A 27,924-nucleotide genomic window follows, 5' to 3' on the forward strand; every position below is an offset into this window, starting at 1 on the left:
GCAAAAAAGATGACAGATTGCCAGGGGGAATACAACTACCACCAGCTCGTTTTAAAATAAATAATATGTGTGGCGACCTCTTTTATGCGGGGATGCCAAGCTACTGCAGGAAGTGTCACAGATATGGACACACAAAAGAAAACTGTGAAAGTACATGCAAAAAATGTGGTAGCACACAGCACGAGACAGAGAAATGCACAAGAGGAGGGAGGTGCAATTTCTGTCAACAATTCGGTCACCTTTTCTCCTCTTGTCCCCACAGACATAGGACGGAGCAGCAGTGGCAACCCTGGAGGCAGCAAGGACAGCAACCGGGACACCAGCCGAGGCAAGCAGAGCCAGTGATTACCCCCCCACAAGAGGTAAGCGGTGAGATGGAGAAGGAGAAAGACCCCCCTCAGGCAAAAGGAGGGGACCCTAAAGAGCAGAGGATGGCCAAAAAACGTGCAAGTGGTGAAAAAACTGGCCCCCAGGAGCATGCTGGGTTAAGAGAGGAGCGGACGGCGGCCGAATCCGCTCCTCAGCAACCTCTGGCTCAGGGTCCCCCTGAGAGCGATGATCCGGGTGGAGAGGTGAAGGTTAAAAGGCGGAGGGGCTCCAGAAGACTCTATTCGGAGGCGGTCCAGGGGGAGCCGATGGAAGTACCTGCGGATGCAGGGAACCCAAGTGACGTTCCTCCACAGGTCCCCATAGGGGATACCCCCCCTCCTCCCTGCCAGGAGGAGGTTTCAGGGGTGACCGTCTCTGAGGTACCAGAGACGGAACTAAGTGAACACCCGACCCCTATGGAGGGGCAAGAGGTGGAAGAACCCAATGAGTCTGGAGCCCTGATTGCCAGGATGCCCGAGAACAACTATGCCTCAATCATGCTGGAGGAGGGGGGTCGGCTGAGTGATGGTGCCTCCTCTCCTGCTTCCTCTATGCGTACAGTTGAGTCAGATTTTGGGGGGTATGAGGCTTCGGAGGGGGAATCAGAGGTGTAAGACGTTTTCTTGTACATTCCCATGGCTGAGTTGTCCGGTCTGTCCTTGAACGTGAGAAGTGTGAGCGCCAGAGTAAGACGGGTTGCCCTATTTAATTACTTGTCGGTTTTTGCTGCTTCCGTCCTTTTCCTGCAGGAATGTGGCATCCCGCACAGATTAAATTATAAAGAATATGAAGATGATTGGGTGCACGGTCCATCAGTCTGGTCTGGATCAAATGAGTCCAGATCAGCAGGGGTCGCCATACTTTTTAAAGGGAACGTTTTAATTGAGAGTTTTAACGAAATTTTACCAGGCAGAATTTTATTGGTCAGCGCTTTTATTAATGGTATTAAATGGCAGTTTTTAAATTTTTATGGTTCTCCTGATAAGAATGAAAGAATAAAAATGTTGGAGATTTTACCCCTTTTTATTAACAATTCTAGTCCTCTTGTTTTATCAGGTGATTTTAATTGTATTTTAAGGGGAGAACGCCGTTTTTCAAACGCAGTGAGTAGGAACTATGATAAGACGTCTTTTATGTTAAAAAACTTGATTTTAGATTTTAATCTCACTGATGTTTTTAAAAAATGTAATTTTAACGTACCAGAGGAAGACGGTGTTACCTGGAGCAATGCAAGCTGTAGCTCCAGGATAGATTTTATTTTTTGTTCTTATCAAGTACTGCCTTTTAACTGTGATCTTTTTACCAATGTTTTTTCTGACCATAAATTATTGTATTTTAAAGTTAAAAGTGATTTTAAAAGGAGAACTGGTAGGAATGCCTGGAAGTTAAACGTGTCCCTTTTAGAAGATCCGCAGGTTTTATCAGATTTTATCACCTTTTACAAGGAATGCAGACGAGTAAAAGACCCCAACACTCCCACCAGTATCTGGTGGGAAAAAATGAAACTAAAAATAAAAGAATTTTTTATCCGTGTTGGGGTTAGGAAAGCTAAAGAAAAACGTGAATTTTATAATATCCTAAATACTCGTCTGCAAACCCTGTACAAATTCAGAGCACATGGGATGGAGGTGGAGAAGGAGGTACATGATCTTAAAAAAGAAATAACTAAGTGCCTGGAGCAGAAAGGAAAAGAAATTATCTTTAGGTCTCGAATACAGCATCTTGAGGAAAACGAGACCTGCTCCAGGTATTTTTTTAAGAAAATACATGAAAATAGAAGGTTAATAGAAAACATTGAAGGAGTGAATGATGTACAGGGTATTTTAAAAAAGGTGCAAGAGTTTTATGCGGATCTTTTTAATGTAAAACACATTGATGAATGTTTTATGAATGACTCGTTAAAGGAGATCACCAATTTTTTAGATCCTGTCTCACAGTCTTTTTTATTGCAGAATATTTCAGAGCAGGAGATTTTAGAGACCGTCAAGAGTTTTAAAACAGGTAAAGTGCCTGGGCCGGATGGTATACCCATTGAATTTTATGTTACTTTTTATGGTATTTTAAAAGAAGATTTGTTCTCCCTTTTTACGGAAGTCTTTAAGTCTAAAATCCTCCCAGGCTCATGGAAGAAGGGTGATGTCTCCCTGCTATTTAAAAAGGGAGACCGGTCGGAACTCAAAAACTGGAGACCAATCACCCTTCTGAACTGCGACTATAAAATAATGGCGAAACTGTGTGCTAACCGCTTAAAGAACGTAATCCATAAAATAATTCATACAAACCAAGTCTGTGGGGTGCCTGGGAGGAGTTTATGGGAGAACCTAAACCTTTTAAAGGATGTAATTAGCGACACCAAATTAAGAAAAGGAAAGCTGGCAGTTTTATCCATAGATTTTGAAAAAGCTTTCGACAGGGTGTCACATTTTTATCTTTTTAAGGTTTTAGAGAAAATGGGTATACCTGATGGCTTTTTATTGTCTCTTAGAGCTTTTTATGATAACTGTACTAGTAAAATTTTAGTAAATGGTTTTAAGACACAGGGCGTGATTTTAAATTCCGGAGTGAAGCAGGGGTGTCCCTTGTCCCCACTACTCTTCATTTGCGCAATAGAGCCTCTTTTATGTACAATACGAAAGGATAAGCAGATCCATGGAGTCCCCCTGCCAGGAGGAGGGGGACTAGAGGCGAAGGTAGTGGGGTACATGGACGATGTTGCGGTGTTTTGCAGGGACACCCCATCGCTTCAGAAGACGCTAAAACAGATTCAATATTTTAATTGTGCCTCCGGTTTTAAAGTCAATTTTAACAAAAGTAACATTTTAAACATAGGCGGAATGCCTTTGTATGATGTGCCCGTCCCTGTGTCTGAGTCGGTGCAGATTTTAGGTGTCTCCTTTGACGAGTCTAATAATGGTTTTAATAGCTGGGACTTGGTGGCTCAAAAAATAAATAAGAAAATATGTATGTGGAACATGCGAGAACTTACAATGGAAGGGAAGGTTTTAATTACAAAAATGGTGCTTTTACCTATTTTATTGTATTTAAGTCTGGTTTTCCCACCCCCCGAAATGGTTCTAAAGAAAATAACAAAAGCTTGTTTTACTTTCTTTTGGAGTTCTAAGAGCGAAAAATTAAAGAGACAAATTGTGATAAAACCGAACTCCAGGGGCGGTAAGGATTTTCCAGATTTTAAAGCTTTCCTTTTAATAAAGTTTTTTAGCATGTGTTTTACTACTGTTTTTAAAGATAGCTACTGGTCTTATTTTGTTCGTTTTAATACTGGTTATTTTATGCGGAGGAACGGCTGGTTTTCTACAGTTTTAAGTTGCCCTTATTCTTTGAATTTACCCCCTCAATACATGATTTTAGGAAAAATTTTAAACTTATATAATTTTAAAGGTAAAAGTGTTCAGGATCTGTGCAATAGCAAAAAACTACTAAAGGAAATAAAAGAAACCAGTACCGTGACTCCCATCAAAAATTTTAACGAACAGAAGTGTATACAGATTTGGAAGATGTTGAGTATTAATTATCTTTTTAATTCACAGAAGGACCTGGCCTGGAGCTGCGCACACGAGTGTCTTCCATGCCGGGCATTCCAGCACCGAAGAGGATTATCCAACTCTGCAACCTGCCCGAGGGAGGGATGCCGACAAGAGGAGACCGTGCACCATCTAATATGGACTTGTTTTTACTCGCAGAAAATATGGACAAAGATACTCCCTCTGGTAAAAAGGATAACTGGACTAAAAGACTTAAATATTGCAGTGGTTTTTTATGGTTGCCTGGAATGCCCAACACGGACTCAAGAGACTATTGCATGGAAGATCATAAACTGTGTGAAGGCAGCTCTGTGGAAGGCCAGGAATATTTTATTGTTCAAGCATGAGGTTTTATCTGTGAAGGACATTTTATCTATCTGTTTTTATGAAATGTACCAGTACTATCTTTTAGACAAGAAGAGATTTCCGCTTTTATCTAGAAAATGGTTTTTAAAAGAATGGAATTCTATCTTGTAAAGCCACCAAGTGCCCATTTTATGTTTTAATATGTTGTAAATATGTTATTTATATGTAACTGTATTTATTGACATATTTGCACAACTCTGTTAACATTATTTAATTTTTAATAAAGTTGCCCCCGTAAGGGTAGTCAAGTTAAAAAAAAAAATCTGTTCTTATCAGTTTAATATCTGATACGTCCCCTATCTGGGGACCATATATTAAATGGATTTTTGAGAACGGGGGCCGATTTCGAAGCTTGCTTCCGTCGCCCTATGCATTGACCCGATATGGCAGTATCTTCGGGTACAGTGCACCACCCCCTTACAGGGTTAAAAAGAAAGATTCCTACTTTCATTGCTACCTGCTTGCTGGCTAGCCAGCTAGCCAGCCCTGTGGGCCTTGCTGCTGCAGCCAAAAAACAAAAGGTGGTGCTGCTGCTGCTGCTTCTGCTGCTTCTGCTTGTGTCTGGCCGCTGTTGGAGCGTCCAGGCACAGGACTTCTGCTGCTGCTGACTAAATGGCCTCCTTAATTGGATCATTTGAGTAGCCAGCACACCTGTGCAGGTAGGGCATGACATGATAGGCAGCTGCCTTGATAGCGGGTGGGTGCTGAATGTTCCTAATTGACAAAATAAGATTAATGCTTATGAAGAAATATAAAATCTCATCCCTTCCCCAATATCGCGCCACACCCCTACCCCTTAATTCCCTGGTTGAACTTGATGGACATATGTCTTTTTTCGACCGTACTAACTATGTAACTATGTAACATAACATGGGGGGGGGGGGGGGGGTCTCCTGGCTGTTCACACAGGTGTGTCATTGCTGTACATTGACCATGCATTGCTTCTGTGGTATTGCAAAGGCAAAGACAAATGCTTCCAGCCATCCATTGCACTAATGGATTGGTCATCAGCTGGCTGTCTATGTCCCGCATCAATATAGACCAAAGTACAGAGGGTTAGGCTATGCTATTGTGCACCTACCTGATGCATCAGAAGGTGCGAGGCCCTTGCTAAATTCTGTGCACAGACTTTGAGATCTATACTTTAGACTGTATCTAAACCTGCTCCAACATGGACTGACATTCTGGCCTACTTTCAGCCGATGCGACTTGTCTGTCGCTGAACAGTCGCTTTTTATGTATTCAGCACCTATGTATAATGTTGTAAAAATGCTCTAGAAGCTAAAGTCGCAGAAATGTCACACATATTTGGCCTGCAACTTTCTGTGCGACAAATTCAGACAGGAAAAATCAGTATAAATCCTTAGAAAATTATCCCCCAGTGTCTCCATCTGCTGGCGGTATTGAATAAGCATTGCTGCACTGATGGGGTATGCATTAGACGAAAAAAAAGAAGAAAAAGAAGAATAATACGCCCAGAAAAGAGGCGAAAAGGAGAAAAACGTAAAAAAACGTGAAAAAAAAGTAAGAGGAAGAGAAGGGAAAAAAAGGTGGAAATGGGTTTAAAAGTGATTTCGGCGGAGATATATATATATATATATATATATATATATATATATATATATATACGCGCACACACACACATATATATAAACGTATTCTCCGTTGAGATATTGCAGCCGCTGCTGTGTCCAGGCCCAGGAGCCTTAGCACTGTGCTGTGATGTCACTCAATACCACTGACATCACTAGGTGTAAACAACATCTCTCCTTTGCTGTGTATGTGACTATGGAGCTGTTTGGTGATGTCGTCTATTATGGCCTTCATAGAAGCAACAGGAGATTGTTGCATCCATCTAGAACCCTCAGAACTACAGTGCTATGATGTCACTCACTTCCACAGGCCTTGCAGAGTGTAAACAACAACAACCCAGCTTTGTTGTGTATGTAACCATAGGGATTTGTGATGTCACCTAGAACCTTCACAGCAGCGACAGCTTTATGAGGAGCATCAGCACTGCTCTGCCTGAGCAGAACCATCACCGCCATAGGTTGTCAAATAACCCGGATTTAACCCACACAGGTAAGTCCAATGGGGTGCAGGCATGTCCTCTATGCTTACAGCTTCCCGTGGGTGTTGGTTTGATACCGTTTGGGGACAGCCAAGGAGGCATCTGCAGGCAACAAAGGTAGGTGTGTGCTTGTGTGTGTGTTTCCTATGCAGATCCTAAGCCCAGTGTCACATGCAAGTAGGAGGAGTAAGAAGGGTTCCTGGCAAATCCGGGTTATGGATTGCATTTAAAAAGGCCCCGTGGGAGTGCAATGGGCCCCTGTCTTGCTGCTTAGCAATAATGGTATGGGTTTAGGTTCTGCTGTGTGTACTGGTGGTTGACTGCCCCCCAGCCCAGAGTGTGCATGGAAAATTGTCTGGCAGCCTCCCTGACAGCAAGCAGTGATAGTGCCCATGAAGGGGACCTTGTTGGGCCCGCCCCTTTCACGGTTATCGCTTCTCGGCCTTTTGGCTAAGATCAAGTGTAGTATCTGTTCTTATCAGTTTAATATCTGATACGTCCCCTATCTGGGGACCATATATTAAATGGATTTTTGAGAACGGGGGCCGATTTCGAAGCTTGCTTCCGTCGCCCTATGCATTGACCCGATATGGCAGTATCTTCGGGTACAGTGCACCACCCCCTTACAGGGTTAAAAAGAAAGATTCCTACTTTCATTGCTACCTGCTTGCTGGCTAGCCAGCTAGCCAGCCCTGTGGGCCTTGCTGCTGCAGCCAAAAAACAAAAGGTGGTGCTGCTGCTGCTGCTTCTGCTGCTTCTGCTGCTTCTGCTTGTGTCTGGCCGCTGTTGGAGCGTCCAGGCACAGGACTTCTGCTGCTGCTGACTAAATGGCCTCCTTAATTGGATCATTTGAGTAGCCAGCACACCTGTGCAGGTAGGGCATGACATGATAGGCAGCTGCCTTGATAGCGGGTGGGTGCTGAATGTTCCTAATTGACAAAATAAGATTAATGCTTATGAAGAAATATAAAATCTCATCCCTTCCCCAATATCGCGCCACACCCCTACCCCTTAATTCCCTGGTTGAACTTGATGGACATATGTCTTTTTTCGACCGTACTAACTATGTAACTATGTAACATAACATGGGGGGGGGGGGGGGGTCTCCTGGCTGTTCACACAGGTGTGTCATTGCTGTACATTGACCATGCATTGCTTCTGTGGTATTGCAAAGGCAAAGACAAATGCTTCCAGCCATCCATTGCACTAATGGATTGGTCATCAGCTGGCTGTCTATGTCCCGCATCAATATAGACCAAAGTACAGAGGGTTAGGCTATGCTATTGTGCACCTACCTGATGCATCAGAAGGTGCGAGGCCCTTGCTAAATTCTGTGCACAGACTTTGAGATCTATACTTTAGACTGTATCTAAACCTGCTCCAACATGGACTGACATTCTGGCCTACTTTCAGCCGATGCGACTTGTCTGTCGCTGAACAGTCGCTTTTTATGTATTCAGCACCTATGTATAATGTTGTAAAAATGCTCTAGAAGCTAAAGTCGCAGAAATGTCACACATATTTGGCCTGCAACTTTCTGTGCGACAAATTCAGACAGGAAAAATCAGTATAAATCCTTAGAAAATTATCCCCCAGTGTCTCCATCTGCTGGCGGTATTGAATAAGCATTGCTGCACTGATGGGGTATGCATTAGACGAAAAAAAAGAAGAAAAAGAAGAATAATACGCCCAGAAAAGAGGCGAAAAGGAGAAAAACGTAAAAAAACGTGAAAAAAAAGTAAGAGGAAGAGAAGGGAAAAAAAGGTGGAAATGGGTTTAAAAGTGATTTCGGCGGAGAAATATATATATATATATATATATATATATATATATATATATATACGCGCACACACACACATATATATAAACGTATTCTCCGTTGAGATATTGCAGCCGCTGCTGTGTCCAGGCCCAGGAGCCTTAGCACTGTGCTGTGATGTCACTCAATACCACTGACATCACTAGGTGTAAACAACATCTCTCCTTTGCTGTGTATGTGACTATGGAGCTGTTTGGTGATGTCGTCTATTATGGCCTTCATAGAAGCAACAGGAGATTGTTGCATCCATCTAGAACCCTCAGAACTACAGTGCTATGATGTCACTCACTTCCACAGGCCTTGCAGAGTGTAAACAACAACAACCCAGCTTTGTTGTGTATGTAACCATAGGGATTTGTGATGTCACCTAGAACCTTCACAGCAGCGACAGCTTTATGAGGAGCATCAGCACTGCTCTGCCTGAGCAGAACCATCACCGCCATAGGTTGTCAAATAACCCGGATTTAACCCACACAGGTAAGTCCAATGGGGTGCAGGCATGTCCTCTATGCTTACAGCTTCCCGTGGGTGTTGGTTTGATACCGTTTGGGGACAGCCAAGGAGGCATCTGCAGGCAACAAAGGTAGGTGTGTGCTTGTGTGTGTGTTTCCTATGCAGATCCTAAGCCCAGTGTCACATGCAAGTAGGAGGAGTAAGAAGGGTTCCTGGCAAATCCGGGTTATGGATTGCATTTAAAAAGGCCCCGTGGGAGTGCAATGGGCCCCTGTCTTGCTGCTTAGCAATAATGGTATGGGTTTAGGTTCTGCTGTGTGTACTGGTGGTTGACTGCCCCCCAGCCCAGAGTGTGCATGGAAAATTGTCTGGCAGCCTCCCTGACAGCAAGCAGTGATAGTGCCCATGAAGGGGACCTTGTTGGGCCCGCCCCTTTCACGGTTATCGCTTCTCGGCCTTTTGGCTAAGATCAAGTGTAGTATCTGTTCTTATCAGTTTAATATCTGATACGTCCCCTATCTGGGGACCATATATTAAATGGATTTTTGAGAACGGGGGCCGATTTCGAAGCTTGCTTCCGTCGCCCTATGCATTGACCCGATATGGCAGTATCTTCGGGTACAGTGCACCACCCCCTTACAGGGTTAAAAAGAAAGATTCCTACTTTCATTGCTACCTGCTTGCTGGCTAGCCAGCTAGCCAGCCCTGTGGGCCTTGCTGCTGCAGCCAAAAAACAAAAGGTGGTGCTGCTGCTGCTGCTTCTGCTGCTTCTGCTTGTGTCTGGCCGCTGTTGGAGCGTCCAGGCACAGGACTTCTGCTGCTGCTGACTAAATGGCCTCCTTAATTGGATCATTTGAGTAGCCAGCACACCTGTGCAGGTAGGGCATGACATGATAGGCAGCTGCCTTGATAGCGGGTGGGTGCTGAATGTTCCTAATTGACAAAATAAGATTAATGCTTATGAAGAAATATAAAATCTCATCCCTTCCCCAATATCGCGCCACACCCCTACCCCTTAATTCCCTGGTTGAACTTGATGGACATATGTCTTTTTTCGACCGTACTAACTATGTAACTATGTAACATAACATGGGGGGGGGGGGGTCTCCTGGCTGTTCACACAGGTGTGTCATTGCTGTACATTGACCATGCATTGCTTCTGTGGTATTGCAAAGGCAAAGACAAATGCTTCCAGCCATCCATTGCACTAATGGATTGGTCATCAGCTGGCTGTCTATGTCCCGCATCAATATAGACCAAAGTACAGAGGGTTAGGCTATGCTATTGTGCACCTACCTGATGCATCAGAAGGTGCGAGGCCCTTGCTAAATTCTGTGCACAGACTTTGAGATCTATACTTTAGACTGTATCTAAACCTGCTCCAACATGGACTGACATTCTGGCCTACTTTCAGCCGATGCGACTTGTCTGTCGCTGAACAGTCGCTTTTTATGTATTCAGCACCTATGTATAATGTTGTAAAAATGCTCTAGAAGCTAAAGTCGCAGAAATGTCACACATATTTGGCCTGCAACTTTCTGTGCGACAAATTCAGACAGGAAAAATCAGTATAAATCCTTAGAAAATTATCCCCCAGTGTCTCCATCTGCTGGCGGTATTGAATACGCATTGCTGCACTGATGGGGTATGCATTAGACGAAAAAAAAGAAGAAAAAGAAGAATAATACGCCCAGAAAAGAGGCGAAAAGGAGAAAAACGTAAAAAAACGTGAAAAAAAAGTAAGAGGAAGAGAAGGGAAAAAAAGGTGGAAATGGGTTTAAAAGTGATTTCGGCGGAGAAATATATATATATATATATATATATATATATATATATATATATATACGCGCACACACACACATATATATAAACGTATTCTCCGTTGAGATATTGCAGCCGCTGCTGTGTCCAGGCCCAGGAGCCTTAGCACTGTGCTGTGATGTCACTCAATACCACTGACATCACTAGGTGTAAACAACATCTCTCCTTTGCTGTGTATGTGACTATGGAGCTGTTTGGTGATGTCGTCTATTATGGCCTTCATAGAAGCAACAGGAGATTGTTGCATCCATCTAGAACCCTCAGAACTACAGTGCTATGATGTCACTCACTTCCACAGGCCTTGCAGAGTGTAAACAACAACAACCCAGCTTTGTTGTGTATGTAACCATAGGGATTTGTGATGTCACCTAGAACCTTCACAGCAGCGACAGCTTTATGAGGAGCATCAGCACTGCTCTGCCTGAGCAGAACCATCACCGCCATAGGTTGTCAAATAACCCGGATTTAACCCACACAGGTAAGTCCAATGGGGTGCAGGCATGTCCTCTATGCTTACAGCTTCCCGTGGGTGTTGGTTTGATACCGTTTGGGGACAGCCAAGGAGGCATCTGCAGGCAACAAAGGTAGGTGTGTGCTTGTGTGTGTGTTTCCTATGCAGATCCTAAGCCCAGTGTCACATGCAAGTAGGAGGAGTAAGAAGGGTTCCTGGCAAATCCGGGTTATGGATTGCATTTAAAAAGGCCCCGTGGGAGTGCAATGGGCCCCTGTCTTGCTGCTTAGCAATAATGGTATGGGTTTAGGTTCTGCTGTGTGTACTGGTGGTTGACTGCCCCCCAGCCCAGAGTGTGCATGGAAAATTGTCTGGCAGCCTCCCTGACAGCAAGCAGTGATAGTGCCCATGAAGGGGACCTTGTTGGGCCCGCCCCTTTCACGGTTATCGCTTCTCGGCCTTTTGGCTAAGATCAAGTGTAGTATCTGTTCTTATCAGTTTAATATCTGATACGTCCCCTATCTGGGGACCATATATTAAATGGATTTTTGAGAACGGGGGCCGATTTCGAAGCTTGCTTCCGTCGCCCTATGCATTGACCCGATATGGCAGTATCTTCGGGTACAGTGCACCACCCCCTTACAGGGTTAAAAAGAAAGATTCCTACTTTCATTGCTACCTGCTTGCTGGCTAGCCAGCTAGCCAGCCATGTGGGCCTTGCTGCTGCAGCCAAAAAACAAAAGGTGGTGCTGCTGCTGCTGCTTCTGCTGCTTCTGCTTGTGTCTGGCCGCTGTTGGAGCGTCCAGGCACAGGACTTCTGCTGCTGCTGACTAAATGGCCTCCTTAATTGGATCATTTGAGTAGCCAGCACACCTGTGCAGGTAGGGCATGACATGATAGGCAGCTGCCTTGATAGCGGGTGGGTGCTGAATGTTCCTAATTGACAAAATAAGATTAATGCTTATGAAGAAATATAAAATCTCATCCCTTCCCCAATATCGCGCCACACCCCTACCCCTTAATTCCCTGGTTGAACTTGATGGACATATGTCTTTTTTCGACCGTACTAACTATGTAACTATGTAACATAACATGGGGGGGGGGGGGGGGGGGGTCTCCTGGCTGTTCACACAGGTGTGTCATTGCTGTACATTGACCATGCATTGCTTCTGTGGTATTGCAAAGGCAAAGACAAATGCTTCCAGCCATCCATTGCACTAATGGATTGGTCATCAGCTGGCTGTCTATGTCCCGCATCAATATAGACCAAAGTACAGAGGGTTAGGCTATGCTATTGTGCACCTACCTGATGCATCAGAAGGTGCGAGGCCCTTGCTAAATTCTGTGCACAGACTTTGAGATCTATACTTTAGACTGTATCTAAACCTGCTCCAATATGGACTGACATTCTGGCCTACTTTCAGCCGATGCGACTTGTCTGTCGCTGAACAGTCGCTTTTTATGTATTCAGCACCTATGTATAATGTTGTAAAAATGCTCTAGAAGCTAAAGTCGCAGAAATGTCACACATATTTGGCCTGCAACTTTCTGTGCGACAAATTCAGACAGGAAAAATCAGTATAAATCCTTAGAAAACTATCCCCCAGTGTCTCCATCTGCTGGCGGTATTGAATAAGCATTGCTGCACTGATGGGGTATGCATTAGACGAAAAAAAAGAAGAAAAAGAAGAATAATACGCCCAGAAAAGAGGCGAAAAGGAGAAAAACGTAAAAAAACGTGAAAAAAAAGTAAGAGGAAGAGAAGGGAAAAAAAGGTGGAAATGGGTTTAAAAGTGATTTCGGCGGAGAAATATATATATATATATATATATATATATATATATATATATATATATGTATACGCGCACACACACACATATATATAAACGTATTCTCCGTTGAGATATTGCAGCCGCTGCTGTGTCCAGGCCCAGGAGCCTTAGCACTGTGCTGTGATGTCACTCAATACCACTGACATCACTAGGTGTAAACAACATCTCTCCTTTGCTGTGTATGTGACTATGGAGCTGTTTGGTGATGTCGTCTATTATGGCCTTCATAGAAGCAACAGGAGATTGTTGCATCCATCTAGAACCCTCAGAACTACAGTGCTATGATGTCACTCACTTCCACAGGCCTTGCAGAGTGTAAACAACAACAACCCAGCTTTGTTGTGTATGTAACCATAGGGATTTGTGATGTCACCTAGAACCTTCACAGCAGCGACAGCTTTATGAGGAGCATCAGCACTGCTCTGCCTGAGCAGAACCATCACCGCCATAGGTTGTCAAATAACCCGGATTTAACCCACACAGGTAAGTCCAATGGGGTGCAGGCATGTCCTCTATGCTTACAGCTTCCCGTGGGTGTTGGTTTGATACCGTTTGGGGACAGCCAAGGAGGCATCTGCAGGCAACAAAGGTAGGTGTGTGCTTGTGTGTGTGTTTCCTATGCAGATCCTAAGCCCAGTGTCACATGCAAGTAGGAGGAGTAAGAAGGGTTCCTGGCAAATCCGGGTTATGGATTGCATTTAAAAAGGCCCCGTGGGAGTGCAATGGGCCCCTGTCTTGCTGCTTAGCAATAATGGTATGGGTTTAGGTTCTGCTGTGTGTACTGGTGGTTGACTGCCCCCCAGCCCAGAGTGTGCATGGAAAATTGTCTGGCAGCCTCCCTGACAGCAAGCAGTGATAGTGCCCATGAAGGGGACCTTGTTGGGCCCGCCCCTTTCACGGTTATCGCTTCTCGGCCTTTTGGCTAAGATCAAGTGTAGTATCTGTTCTTATCAGTTTAATATCTGATACGTCCCCTATCTGGGGACCATATATTAAATGGATTTTTGAGAACGGGGGCCGATTTCGAAGCTTGCTTCCGTCGCCCTATGCATTGACCCGATATGGCAGTATCTTCGGGTACAGTGCACCACCCCCTTACAGGGTTAAAAAGAAAGATTCCTACTTTCATTGCTACCTGCTTGCTGGCTAGCCGGCTAGCCAGCTAGCCAGCCCTGTGGGCCTTGCTGCTGCAGCCAAAAAACAAAAGGTGGTGCTGCTGCTGCTGCTTCTGCTGCTTCTGCTTGTGTCTGGCCGCTGTTGGAGCGTCCAGGCACAGGACTTCTGCTGCTGCTGACTAAATGGCCTCCTTAATTGGATCATTTGAGTAGCCAGCACACCTGTGCAGGTAGGGCATGACATGATAGGCAGCTGCCTTGATAGCGGGTGGGTGCTGAATGTTCCTAATTGACAAAATAAGATTAATGCTTATGAAGAAATATAAAATCTCATCCCTTCCCCAATATCGCGCCACACCCCTACCCCTTAATTCCCTGGTTGAACTTGATGGACATATGTCTTTTTTCGACCGTACTAACTATGTAACTATGTAACATAACATGGGGGGGGGGGGGTCTCCTGGCTGTTCACACAGGTGTGTCATTGCTGTACATTGACCATGCATTGCTTCTGTGGTATTGCAAAGGCAAAGACAAATGCTTCCAGCCATCCATTGCACTAATGGATTGGTCATCAGCTGGCTGTCTATGTCCCGCATCAATATAGACCAAAGTACAGAGGGTTAGGCTATGCTATTGTGCACCTACCTGATGCATCAGAAGGTGCGAGGCCCTTGCTAAATTCTGTGCACAGACTTTGAGATCTATACTTTAGACTGTATCTAAACCTGCTCCAACATGGACTGACATTCTGGCCTACTTTCAGCCGATGCGACTTGTCTGTCGCTGAACAGTCGCTTTTTATGTATTCAGCACCTATGTATAATGTTGTAAAAATGCTCTAGAAGCTAAAGTCGCAGAAATGTCACACATATTTGGCCTGCAACTTTCTGTGCGACAAATTCAGACAGGAAAAATCAGTATAAATCCTTAGAAAATTATCCCCCAGTGTCTCCATCTGCTGGCGGTATTGAATAAGCATTGCTGCACTGATGGGGTATGCATTAGACGAAAAAAAAGAAGAAAAAGAAGAATAATACGCCCAGAAAAGAGGCGAAAAGGAGAAAAACGTAAAAAAACGTGAAAAAAAAGTAAGAGGAAGAGAAGGGAAAAAAAGGTGGAAATGGGTTTAAAAGTGATTTCGGCGGAGAAATATATATATATATATATATATATATATATATATATATATATATACGCGCACACACACACATATATATAAACGTATTCTCCGTTGACATATTGCAGCCGCTGCTGTGTCCAGGCCCAGGAGCCTTAGCACTGTGCTGTGATGTCACTCAATACCACTGACATCACTAGGTGTAAACAACATCTCTCCTTTGCTGTGTATGTGACTATGGAGCTGTTTGGTGATGTCGTCTATTATGGCCTTCATAGAAGCAACAGGAGATTGTTGCATCCATCTAGAACCCTCAGAACTACAGTGCTATGATGTCACTCACTTCCACAGGCCTTGCAGAGTGTAAACAACAACAACCCAGCTTTGTTGTGTATGTAACCATAGGGATTTGTGATGTCACCTAGAACCTTCACAGCAGCGACAGCTTTATGAGGAGCATCAGCACTGCTCTGCCTGAGCAGAACCATCACCGCCATAGGTTGTCAAATAACCCGGATTTAACCCACACAGGTAAGTCCAATGGGGTGCAGGCATGTCCTCTATGCTTACAGCTTCCCGTGGGTGTTGGTTTGATACCGTTTGGGGACAGCCAAGGAGGCATCTGCAGGCAACAAAGGTAGGTGTGTGCTTGTGTGTGTGTTTCCTATGCAGATCCTAAGCCCAGTGTCACATGCAAGTAGGAGGAGTAAGAAGGGTTCCTGGCAAATCCGGGTTATGGATTGCATTTAAAAAGGCCCCGTGGGAGTGCAATGGGCCCCTGTCTTGCTGCTTAGCAATAATGGTATGGGTTTAGGTTCTGCTGTGTGTACTGGTGGTTGACTGCCCCCCAGCCCAGAGTGTGCATGGAAAATTGTCTGGCAGCCTCCCTGACAGCAAGCAGTGATAGTGCCCATGAAGGGGACCTTGTTGGGCCCGCCCCTTTCACGGTTATCGCTTCTCGGCCTTTTGGCTAAGATCAAGTGTAGTATCTGTTCTTATCAGTTTAATATCTGATACGTCCCCTATCTGGGGACCATATATTAAATGGATTTTTGAGAACGGGGGCCGATTTCGAAGCTTGCTTCCGTCGCCCTATGCATTGACCCGATATGGCAGTATCTTCGGGTACAGTGCACCACCCCCTTACAGGGTTAAAAAGAAAGATTCCTACTTTCATTGCTACCTGCTTGCTGGCTAGCCAGCTAGCCAGCCCTGTGGGCCTTGCTGCTGCAGCCAAAAAACAAAAGGTGGTGCTGCTGCTGCTGCTTCTGCTGCTTCTGCTTGTGTCTGGCCGCTGTTGGAGCGTCCAGGCACAGGACTTCTGCTGCTGCTGACTAAATGGCCTCCTTAATTGGATCATTTGAGTAGCCAGCACACCTGTGCAGGTAGGGCATGACATGATAGGCAGCTGCCTTGATAGCGGGTGGGTGCTGAATGTTCCTAATTGACAAAATAAGATTAATGCTTATGAAGAAATATAAAATCTCATCCCTTCCCCAATATCGCGCCACACCCCTACCCCTTAATTCCCTGGTTGAACTTGATGGACATATGTCTTTTTTCGACCGTACTAACTATGTAACTATGTAACATAACATGGGGGGGGGGGGGGGGTGTCTCCTGGCTGTTCACACCGGTGTGTCATTGCTGTACATTGACCATGCATTGCTTCTGTGGTATTGCAAAGGCAAAGACAAATGCTTCCAGCCATCCATTGCACTAATGGATTGGTCATCAGCTGGCTGTCTATGTCCCGCATCAATATAGACCAAAGTACAGAGGGTTAGGCTATGCTATTGTGCACCTACCTGATGCATCAGAAGGTGCGAGGCCCTTGCTAAATTCTGTGCACAGACTTTGAGATCTATACTTTAGACTGTATCTAAACCTGCTCCAACATGGACTGACATTCTGGCCTACTTTCAGCCGATGCGACTTGTCTGTCGCTGAACAGTCGCTTTTTATGTATTCAGCACCTATGTATAATGTTGTAAAAATGCTCTAGAAGCTAAAGTCGCAGAAATGTCACACATATTTGGCCTGCAACTTTCTGTGCGACAAATTCAGACAGGAAAAATCAGTATAAATCCTTAGAAAATTATCCCCCAGTGTCTCCATCTGCTGGCGGTATTGAATAAGCATTGCTGCACTGATGGGGTATGCATTAGACGAAAAAAAAGAAGAAAAAGAAGAATAATACGCCCAGAAAAGAGGCGAAAAGGAGAAAAACGTAAAAAAACGTGAAAAAAAAGTAAGAGGAAGAGAAGGGAAAAAAAGGTGGAAATGGGTTTAAAAGTGATTTCGGCGGAGAAATATATATATATATATATATATATATATATATATATATATATATACGCGCACACACACACATATATATAAACGTATTCTCCGTTGAGATATTGCAGCCGCTGCTGTGTCCAGGCCCAGGAGCCTTAGCACTGTGCTGTGATGTCACTCAATACCACTGACATCTCTAGGTGTAAACAACATCTCTCCTTTGCTGTGTATGTGACTATGGAGCTGTTTGGTGATGTCGTCTATTATGGCCTTCATAGAAGCAACAGGAGATTGTTGCATCCATCTAGAACCCTCAGAACTACAGTGCTATGATGTCACTCACTTCCACAGGCCTTGCAGAGTGTAAACAACAACAACCCAGCTTTGTTGTGTATGTAACCATAGGGATTTGTGATGTCACCTAGAACCTTCACAGCAGCGACAGCTTTATGAGGAGCATCAGCACTGCTCTGCCTGAGCAGAACCATCACCGCCATAGGTTGTCAAATAACCCGGATTTAACCCACACAGGTAAGTCCAATGGGGTGCAGGCATGTCCTCTATGCTTACAGCTTCCCGTGGGTGTTGGTTTGATACCGTTTGGGGACAGCCAAGGAGGCATCTGCAGGCAACAAAGGTAGGTGTGTGCTTGTGTGTGTGTTTCCTATGCAGATCCTAAGCCCAGTGTCACATGCAAGTAGGAGGAGTAAGAAGGGTTCCTGGCAAATCCGGGTTATGGATTGCATTTAAAAAGGCCCCGTGGGAGTGCAATGGGCCCCTGTCTTGCTGCTTAGCAATAATGGTATGGGTTTAGGTTCTGCTGTGTGTACTGGTGGTTGACTGCCCCCCAGCCCAGAGTGTGCATGGAAAATTGTCTGGCAGCCTCCCTGACAGCAAGCAGTGATAGTGCCCATGAAGGGGACCTTGTTGGGCCCGCCCCTTTCACGGTTATCGCTTCTCGGCCTTTTGGCTAAGATCAAGTGTAGTATCTGTTCTTATCAGTTTAATATCTGATACGTCCCCTATCTGGGGACCATATATTAAATGGATTTTTGAGAACGGGGGCCGATTTCGAAGCTTGCTTCCGTCGCCCTATGCATTGACCCGATATGGCAGTATCTTCGGGTACAGTGCACCACCCCCTTACAGGGTTAAAAAGAAAGATTCCTACTTTCATTGCTACCTGCTTGCTGGCTAGCCAGCTAGCCAGCCCTGTGGGCCTTGCTGCTGCAGCCAAAAAACAAAAGGTGGTGCTGCTGCTGCTGCTTCTGCTGCTTCTGCTTGTGTCTGGCCGCTGTTGGAGCGTCCAGGCACAGGACTTCTGCTGCTGCTGACTAAATGGCCTCCTTAATTGGATCATTTGAGTAGCCAGCACACCTGTGCAGGTAGGGCATGACATGATAGGCAGCTGCCTTGATAGCGGGTGGGTGCTGAATGTTCCTAATTGACAAAATAAGATTAATGCTTATGAAGAAATATAAAATCTCATCCCTTCCCCAATATCGCGCCACACCCCTACCCCTTAATTCCCTGGTTGAACTTGATGGACATATGTCTTTTTTCGACCGTACTAACTATGTAACTATGTAACATAACATGGGGGGGGGGGGGGGGTCTCCTGGCTGTTCACACAGGTGTGTCATTGCTGTACATTGACCATGCATTGCTTCTGTGGTATTGCAAAGGCAAAGACAAATGCTTCCAGCCATCCATTGCACTAATAGATTGGTCATCAGCTGGCTGTCTATGTCCCGCATCAATATAGACCAAAGTACAGAGGGTTAGGCTATGCTATTGTGCACCTACCTGATGCATCAGAAGGTGCGAGGCCCTTGCTAAATTCTGTGCACAGACTTTGAGATCTATACTTTAGACTGTATCTAAACCTGCTCCAACATGGACTGACATTCTGGCCTACTTTCAGCCGATGCGACTTGTCTGTCGCTGAACAGTCGCTTTTTATGTATTCAGCACCTATGTATAATGTTGTAAAAATGCTCTAGAAGCTAAAGTCGCAGAAATGTCACACATATTTGGCCTGCAACTTTCTGTGCGACAAATTCAGACAGGAAAAATCAGTATAAATCCTTAGAAAATTATCCCCCAGTGTCTCCATCTGCTGGCGGTATTGAATAAGCATTGCTGCACTGATGGGGTATGCATTAGACGAAAAAAAAGAAGAAAAAGAAGAATAATACGCCCAGAAAAGAGGCGAAAAGGAGAAAAACGTAAAAAAACGTGAAAAAAAAGTAAGAGGAAGAGAAGGGAAAAAAAGGTGGAAATGGGTTTAAAAGTGATTTCGGCGGAGAAATATATATATATATATATATATATATATATATATATATATACGCGCACACACACACATATATATAAACGTATTCTCCGTTGAGATATTGCAGCCGCTGCTGTGTCCAGGCCCAGGAGCCTTAGCACTGTGCTGTGATGTCACTCAATACCACTGACATCACTAGGTGTAAACAACATCTCTCCTTTGCTGTGTATGTGACTATGGAGCTGTTTGGTGATGTCGTCTATTATGGCCTTCATAGAAGCAACAGGAGATTGTTGCATCCATCTAGAACCCTCAGAACTACAGTGCTATGATGTCACTCACTTCCACAGGCCTTGCAGAGTGTAAACAACAACAACCCAGCTTTGTTGTGTATGTAACCATAGGGATTTGTGATGTCACCTAGAACCTTCACAGCAGCGACAGCTTTATGAGGAGCATCAGCACTGCTCTGCCTGAGCAGAACCATCACCGCCATAGGTTGTCAAATAACCCGGATTTAACCCACACAGGTAAGTCCAATGGGGTGCAGGCATGTCCTCTATGCTTACAGCTTCCCGTGGGTGTTGGTTTGATACCGTTTGGGGACAGCCAAGGAGGCATCTGCAGGCAACAAAGGTAGGTGTGTGCTTGTGTGTGTGTTTCCTATGCAGATCCTAAGCCCAGTGTCACATGCAAGTAGGAGGAGTAAGAAGGGTTCCTGGCAAATCCGGGTTATGGATTGCATTTAAAAAGGCCCCGTGGGAGTGCAATGGGCCCCTGTCTTGCTGCTTAGCAATAATGGTATGGGTTTAGGTTCTGCTGTGTGTACTGGTGGTTGACTGCCCCCCAGCCCAGAGTGTGCATGGAAAATTGTCTGGCAGCCTCCCTGACAGCAAGCAGTGATAGTGCCCATGAAGGGGACCTTGTTGGGCCCGCCCCTTTCACGGTTATCGCTTCTCGGCCTTTTGGCTAAGATCAAGTGTAGTATCTGTTCTTATCAGTTTAATATCTGATACGTCCCCTATCTGGGGACCATATATTAAATGGATTTTTGAGAACGGGGGCCGATTTCGAAGCTTGCTTCCGTCGCCCTATGCATTGACCCGATATGGCAGTATCTTCGGGTACAGTGCACCACCCCCTTACAGGGTTAAAAAGAAAGATTCCTACTTTCATTGCTACCTGCTTGCTGGCTAGCCAGCTAGCCAGCCCTGTGGGCCTTGCTGCTGCAGCCAAAAAACAAAAGGTGGTGCTGCTGCTGCTGCTTCTGCTGCTTCTGCTTGTGTCTGGCCGCTGTTGGAGCGTCCAGGCACAGGACTTCTGCTGCTGCTGACTAAATGGCCTCCTTAATTGGATCATTTGAGTAGCCAGCACACCTGTGCAGGTAGGGCATGACATGATAGGCAGCTGCCTTGATAGCGGGTGGGTGCTGAATGTTCCTAATTGACAAAATAAGATTAATGCTTATGAAGAAATATAAAATCTCATCCCTTCCCCAATATCGCGCCACACCCCTACCCCTTAATTCCCTGGTTGAACTTGATGGACATATGTCTTTTTTCGACCGTACTAACTATGTAACTATGTAACATAACATGGGGGGGGGGGGGTCTCCTGGCTGTTCACACAGGTGTGTCATTGCTGTACATTGACCATGCATTGCTTCTGTGGTATTGCAAAGGCAAAGACAAATGCTTCCAGCCATCCATTGCACTAATGGATTGGTCATCAGCTGGCTGTCTATGTCCCGCATCAATATAGACCAAAGTACAGAGGGTTAGGCTATGCTATTGTGCACCTACCTGATGCATCAGAAGGTGCGAGGCCCTTGCTAAATTCTGTGCACAGACTTTGAGATCTATACTTTAGACTGTATCTAAACCTGCTCCAACATGGACTGACATTCTGGCCTACTTTCAGCCGATGCGACTTGTCTGTCGCTGAACAGTCGCTTTTTATGTATTCAGCACCTATGTATAATGTTGTAAAAATGCTCTAGAAGCTAAAGTCGCAGAAATGTCACACATATTTGGCCTGCAACTTTCTGTGCGACAAATTCAGACAGGAAAAATCAGTATAAATCCTTAGAAAATTATCCCCCAGTGTCTCCATCTGCTGGCGGTATTGAATAAGCATTGCTGCACTGATGGGGTATGCATTAGACGAAAAAAAAGAAGAAAAAGAAGAATAATACGCCCAGAAAAGAGGCGAAAAGGAGAAAAACGTAAAAAAACGTGAAAAAAAAGTAAGAGGAAGAGAAGGGAAAAAAAGGTGGAAATGGGTTTAAAAGTGATTTCGGCGGAGAAATATATATATATATATATATATATATATATATATATATATATATATATATATACGCGCACACACACACATATATATATAAACGTATTCTCCGTTGAGATATTGCAGCCGCTGCTGTGTCCAGGCCCAGGAGCCTTAGCACTGTGCTGTGATGTCACTCAATACCACTGACATCACTAGGTGTAAACAACATCTCTCCTTTGCTGTGTATGTGACTATGGAGCTGTTTGGTGATGTCGTCTATTATGGCCTTCATAGAAGCAACAGGAGATTGTTGCATCCATCTAGAACCCTCAGAACTACAGTGCTATGATGTCACTCACTTCCACAGGCCTTGCAGAGTGTAAACAACAACAACCCAGCTTTGTTGTGTATGTAACCATAGGGATTTGTGATGTCACCTAGAACCTTCACAGCAGCGACAGCTTTATGAGGAGCATCAGCACTGCTCTGCCTGAGCAGAACCATCACCGCCATAGGTTGTCAAATAACCCGGATTTAACCCACACAGGTAAGTCCAATGGGGTGCAGGCATGTCCTCTATGCTTACAGCTTCCCGTGGGTGTTGGTTTGATACCGTTTGGGGACAGCCAAGGAGGCATCTGCAGGCAACAAAGGTAGGTGTGTGCTTGTGTGTGTGTTTCCTATGCAGATCCTAAGCCCAGTGTCACATGCAAGTAGGAGGAGTAAGAAGGGTTCCTGGCAAATCCGGGTTATGGATTGCATTTAAAAAGGCCCCGTGGGAGTGCAATGGGCCCCTGTCTTGCTGCTTAGCAATAATGGTATGGGTTTAGGTTCTGCTGTGTGTACTGGTGGTTGACTGCCCCCCAGCCCAGAGTGTGCATGGAAAATTGTCTGGCAGCCTCCCTGACAGCAAGCAGTGATAGTGCCCATGAAGGGGACCTTGTTGGGCCCGCCCCTTTCACGGTTATCGCTTCTCGGCCTTTTGGCTAAGATCAAGTGTAGTATCTGTTCTTATCAGTTTAATATCTGATACGTCCCCTATCTGGGGACCATATATTAAATGGATTTTTGAGAACGGGGGCCGATTTCGAAGCTTGCTTCCGTCGCCCTATGCATTGACCCGATATGGCAGTATCTTCGGGTACAGTGCACCACCCCCTTACAGGGTTAAAAAGAAAGATTCCTACTTTCATTGCTACCTGCTTGCTGGCTAGCCAGCTAGCCAGCCCTGTGGGCCTTGCTGCTGCAGCCAAAAAACAAAAGGTGGTGCTGCTGCTGCTGCTTCTGCTGCTTCTGCTTGTGTCTGGCCGCTGTTGGAGCGTCCAGGCACAGGACTTCTGCTGCTGCTGACTAAATGGCCTCCTTAATTGGATCATTTGAGTAGCCAGCACACCTGTGCAGGTAGGGCATGACATGATAGGCAGCTGCCTTGATAGCGGGTGGGTGCTGAATGTTCCTAATTGACAAAATAAGATTAATGCTTATGAAGAAATATAAAATCTCATCCCTTCCCCAATATCGCGCCACACCCCTACCCCTTAATTCCCTGGTTGAACTTGATGGACATATGTCTTTTTTCGACCGTACTAACTATGTAACTATGTAACATAACATGGGGGGGGGGGGGGGTCTCCTGGCTGTTCACACAGGTGTGTCATTGCTGTACATTGACCATGCATTGCTTCTGTGGTATTGCAAAGGCAAAGACAAATGCTTCCAGCCATCCATTGCACTAATGGATTGGTCATCAGCTGGCTGTCTATGTCCCGCATCAATATAGACCAAAGTACAGAGGGTTAGGCTATGCTATTGTGCACCTACCTGATGCATCAGAAGGTGCGAGGCCCTTGCTAAATTCTGTGCACAGACTTTGAGATCTATACTTTAGACTGTATCTAAACCTGCTCCAACATGGACTGACATTCTGGCCTACTTTCAGCCGATGCGACTTGTCTGTCGCTGAACAGTCGCTTTTTATGTATTCAGCACCTATGTATAATGTTGTAAAAATGCTCTAGAAGCTAAAGTCGCAGAAATGTCACACATATTTGGCCTGCAACTTTCTGTGCGACAAATTCAGACAGGAAAAATCAGTATAAATCCTTAGAAAATTATCCCCCAGTGTCTCCATCTGCTGGCGGTATTGAATAAGCATTGCTGCACTGATGGGGTATGCATTAGACGAAAAAAAAGAAGAAAAAGAAGAATAATACGCCCAGAAAAGAGGCGAAAAGGAGAAAAACGTAAAAAAACGTGAAAAAAAAGTAAGAGGAAGAGAAGGGAAAAAAAGGTGGAAATGGGTTTAAAAGTGATTTCGGCGGAGAAATATATATATATATATATATATATATATATATATATATATATATATATACGCGCACACACACACATATATATAAACGTATTCTCCGTTGAGATATTGCAGCCGCTGCTGTGTCCAGGCCCAGGAGCCTTAGCACTGTGCTGTGATGTCACTCAATACCACTGACATCACTAGGTGTAAACAACATCTCTCCTTTGCTGTGTATGTGACTATGGAGCTGTTTGGTGATGTCGTCTATTATGGCCTTCATAGAAGCAACAGGAGATTGTTGCATCCATCTAGAACCCTCAGAACTACAGTGCTATGATGTCACTCACTTCCACAGGCCTTGCAGAGTGTAAACAACAACAACCCAGCTTTGTTGTGTATGTAACCATAGGGATTTGTGATGTCACCTAGAACCTTCACAGCAGCGACAGCTTTATGAGGAGCATCAGCACTGCTCTGCCTGAGCAGAACCATCACCGCCATAGGTTGTCAAATAACCCGGATTTAACCCACACAGGTAAGTCCAATGGGGTGCAGGCATGTCCTCTATGCTTACAGCTTCCCGTGGGTGTTGGTTTGATACCGTTTGGGGACAGCCAAGGAGGCATCTGCAGGCAACAAAGGTAGGTGTGTGCTTGTGTGTGTGTTTCCTATGCAGATCCTAAGCCCAGTGTCACATGCAAGTAGGAGGAGTAAGAAGGGTTCCTGGCAAATCCGGGTTATGGATTGCATTTAAAAAGGCCCCGTGGGAGTGCAATGGGCCCCTGTCTTGCTGCTTAGCAATAATGGTATGGGTTTAGGTTCTGCTGTGTGTACTGGTGGTTGACTGCCCCCCAGCCCAGAGTGTGCATGGAAAATTGTCTGGCAGCCTCCCTGACAGCAAGCAGTGATAGTGCCCATGAAGGGGACCTTGTTGGGCCCGCCCCTTTCACGGTTATCGCTTCTCGGCCTTTTGGCTAAGATCAAGTGTAGTATCTGTTCTTATCAGTTTAATATCTGATACGTCCCCTATCTGGGGACCATATATTAAATGGATTTTTGAGAACGGGGGCCGATTTCGAAGCTTGCTTCCGTCGCCCTATGCATTGACCCGATATGGCAGTATCTTCGGGTACAGTGCACCACCCCCTTACAGGGTTAAAAAGAAAGATTCCTACTTTCATTGCTACCTGCTTGCTGGCTAGCCAGCTAGCCAGCCCTGTGGGCCTTGCTGCTGCAGCCAAAAAACAAAAGGTGGTGCTGCTGCTGCTGCTTCTGCTGCTTCTGCTTGTGTCTGGCCGCTGTTGGAGCGTCCAGGCACAGGACTTCTGCTGCTGCTGACTAAATGGCCTCCTTAATTGGATCATTTGAGTAGCCAGCACACCTGTGCAGGTAGGGCATGACATGATAGGCAGCTGCCTTGATAGCGGGTGGGTGCTGAATGTTCCTAATTGACAAAATAAGATTAATGCTTATGAAGAAATATAAAATCTCATCCCTTCCCCAATATCGCGCCACACCCCTACCCCTTAATTCCCTGGTTGAACTTGATGGACATATGTCTTTTTTCGACCGTACTAACTATGTAACTATGTAACATAACATGGGGGGGGGGGGGGGTCTCCTGGCTGTTCACACAGGTGTGTCATTGCTGTACATTGACCATGCATTGCTTCTGTGGTATTGCAAAGGCAAAGACAAATGCTTCCAGCCATCCATTGCACTAATGGATTGGTCATCAGCTGGCTGTCTATGTCCCGCATCAATATAGACCAAAGTACAGAGGGTTAGGCTATGCTATTGTGCACCTACCTGATGCATCAGAAGGTGCGAGGCCCTTGCTAAATTCTGTGCACAGACTTTGAGATCTATACTTTAGACTGTATCTAAACCTGCTCCAACATGGACTGACATTCTGGCCTACTTTCAGCCGATGCGACTTGTCTGTCGCTGAACAGTCGCTTTTTATGTATTCAGCACCTATGTATAATGTTGTAAAAATGCTCTAGAAGCTAAAGTCGCAGAAATGTCACACATATTTGGCCTGCAACTTTCTGTGCGACAAATTCAGACAGGAAAAATCAGTATAAATCCTTAGAAAACTATCCCCCAGTGTCTCCATCTGCTGGCGGTATTGAATAAGCATTGCTGCACTGATGGGGTATGCATTAGACGAAAAAAAAGAAGAAAAAGAAGAATAATACGCCCAGAAAAGAGGCGAAAAGGAGAAAAACGTAAAAAAACGTGAAAAAAAAGTAAGAGGAAGAGAAGGGAAAAAAAGGTGGAAATGGGTTTAAAAGTGATTTCGGCGGAGAAATATATATATATATATATATATATATATATATATATACGCGCACACACACACATATATATAAACGTATTCTCCGTTGAGATATTGCAGCCGCTGCTGTGTCCAGGCCCAGGAGCCTTAGCACTGTGCTGTGATGTCACTCAATACCACTGACATCACTAGGTGTAAACAACATCTCTCCTTTGCTGTGTATGTGACTATGGAGCTGTTTGGTGATGTCGTCTATTATGGCCTTCATAGAAGCAACAGGAGATTGTTGCATCCATCTAGAACCCTCAGAACTACAGTGCTATGATGTCACTCACTTCCACAGGCCTTGCAGAGTGTAAACAACAACAACCCAGCTTTGTTGTGTATGTAACCATAGGGATTTGTGATGTCACCTAGAACCTTCACAGCAGCGACAGCTTTATGAGGAGCATCAGCACTGCTCTGCCTGAGCAGAACCATCACCGCCATAGGTTGTCAAATAACCCGGATTTAACCCACACAGGTAAGTCCAATGGGGTGCAGGCATGTCCTCTATGCTTACAGCTTCCCGTGGGTGTTGGTTTGATACCGTTTGGGGACAGCCAAGGAGGCATCTGCAGGCAACAAAGGTAGGTGTGTGCTTGTGTGTGTGTTTCCTATGCAGATCCTAAGCCCAGTGTCACATGCAAGTAGGAGGAGTAAGAAGGGTTCCTGGCAAATCCGGGTTATGGATTGCATTTAAAAAGGCCCCGTGGGAGTGCAATGGGCCCCTGTCTTGCTGCTTAGCAATAATGGTATGGGTTTAGGTTCTGCTGTGTGTACTGGTGGTTGACTGCCCCCCAGCCCAGAGTGTGCATGGAAAATTGTCTGGCAGCCTCCCTGACAGCAAGCAGTGATAGTGCCCATGAAGGGGACCTTGTTGGGCCCGCCCCTTTCACGGTTATCGCTTCTCGGCCTTTTGGCTAAGATCAAGTGTAGTATCTGTTCTTATCAGTTTAATATCTGATACGTCCCCTATCTGGGGACCATATATTAAATGGATTTTTGAGAACGGGGGCCGATTTCGAAGCTTGCTTCCGTCGCCCTATGCATTGACCCGATATGGCAGTATCTTCGGGTACAGTGCACCACCCCCTTACAGGGTTAAAAAGAAAGATTCCTACTTTCATTGCTACCTGCTTGCTGGCTAGCCAGCTAGCCAGCCCTGTGGGCCTTGCTGCTGCAGCCAAAAAACAAAAGGTGGTGCTGCTGCTGCTGCTTCTGCTGCTTCTGCTTGTGTCTGGCCGCTGTTGGAGCGTCCAGGCACAGGACTTCTGCTGCTGCTGACTAAATGGCCTCCTTAATTGGATCATTTGAGTAGCCAGCACACCTGTGCAGGTAGGGCATGACATGATAGGCAGCTGCCTTGATAGCGGGTGGGTGCTGAATGTTCCTAATTGACAAAATAAGATTAATGCTTATGAAGAAATATAAAATCTCATCCCTTCCCCAATATCGCGCCACACCCCTACCCCTTAATTCCCTGGTTGAACTTGATGGACATATGTCTTTTTTCGACCGTACTAACT

The 27,924-nt window shown here is 45.2% G+C and overlaps 10 non-coding genes and 1 pseudogene across 10 annotated transcripts; all 11 read left to right on the plus strand.

Annotated features, from left to right (window-relative positions):
- The first annotated feature begins 4,487 nt into the window (after positions 1-4,487).
- Positions 4,488-4,692, plus strand: LOC130307247 (U2 spliceosomal RNA; annotated as a pseudogene).
- A 2,086-nt stretch (positions 4,693-6,778) lies between these two features.
- On the plus strand, positions 6,779-6,969 carry LOC130307207 (U2 spliceosomal RNA). The gene has a single exon (XR_008856417.1). It is a non-coding gene; the product is annotated as a U2 spliceosomal RNA (small nuclear RNA).
- Positions 6,970-9,063: 2,094 nt separating this feature from the next.
- On the plus strand, positions 9,064-9,254 carry LOC130307208 (U2 spliceosomal RNA). Its single transcript, XR_008856418.1, has one exon. It is a non-coding gene; the product is annotated as a U2 spliceosomal RNA (small nuclear RNA).
- Positions 9,255-11,338: 2,084 nt separating this feature from the next.
- On the plus strand, positions 11,339-11,529 carry LOC130307209 (U2 spliceosomal RNA). The gene has a single exon (XR_008856419.1). It is a non-coding gene; the product is annotated as a U2 spliceosomal RNA (small nuclear RNA).
- Positions 11,530-13,626: 2,097 nt separating this feature from the next.
- Positions 13,627-13,817, plus strand: LOC130307210 (U2 spliceosomal RNA). The gene has a single exon (XR_008856420.1). It is a non-coding gene; the product is annotated as a U2 spliceosomal RNA (small nuclear RNA).
- Positions 13,818-15,909: 2,092 nt separating this feature from the next.
- LOC130307211 (U2 spliceosomal RNA) lies at positions 15,910-16,100 on the plus strand. The gene has a single exon (XR_008856421.1). It is a non-coding gene; the product is annotated as a U2 spliceosomal RNA (small nuclear RNA).
- Positions 16,101-18,189: 2,089 nt separating this feature from the next.
- LOC130307213 (U2 spliceosomal RNA) lies at positions 18,190-18,380 on the plus strand. The gene has a single exon (XR_008856423.1). It is a non-coding gene; the product is annotated as a U2 spliceosomal RNA (small nuclear RNA).
- A 2,083-nt stretch (positions 18,381-20,463) lies between these two features.
- LOC130307214 (U2 spliceosomal RNA) lies at positions 20,464-20,654 on the plus strand. The gene has a single exon (XR_008856424.1). It is a non-coding gene; the product is annotated as a U2 spliceosomal RNA (small nuclear RNA).
- A 2,094-nt stretch (positions 20,655-22,748) lies between these two features.
- Positions 22,749-22,939, plus strand: LOC130307215 (U2 spliceosomal RNA). The gene has a single exon (XR_008856425.1). It is a non-coding gene; the product is annotated as a U2 spliceosomal RNA (small nuclear RNA).
- Positions 22,940-25,029: 2,090 nt separating this feature from the next.
- Positions 25,030-25,220, plus strand: LOC130307216 (U2 spliceosomal RNA). Its single transcript, XR_008856426.1, has one exon. It is a non-coding gene; the product is annotated as a U2 spliceosomal RNA (small nuclear RNA).
- Positions 25,221-27,298: 2,078 nt separating this feature from the next.
- On the plus strand, positions 27,299-27,489 carry LOC130307217 (U2 spliceosomal RNA). The gene has a single exon (XR_008856427.1). It is a non-coding gene; the product is annotated as a U2 spliceosomal RNA (small nuclear RNA).
- Positions 27,490-27,924: the final 435 nt, after the last annotated feature.

This window comes from Hyla sarda, unplaced genomic scaffold, assembly GCF_029499605.1.
Source record: "Hyla sarda isolate aHylSar1 unplaced genomic scaffold, aHylSar1.hap1 scaffold_142, whole genome shotgun sequence".
In the NCBI taxonomy this organism is placed as follows: Eukaryota; Metazoa; Chordata; class Amphibia; order Anura; family Hylidae; genus Hyla; species Hyla sarda.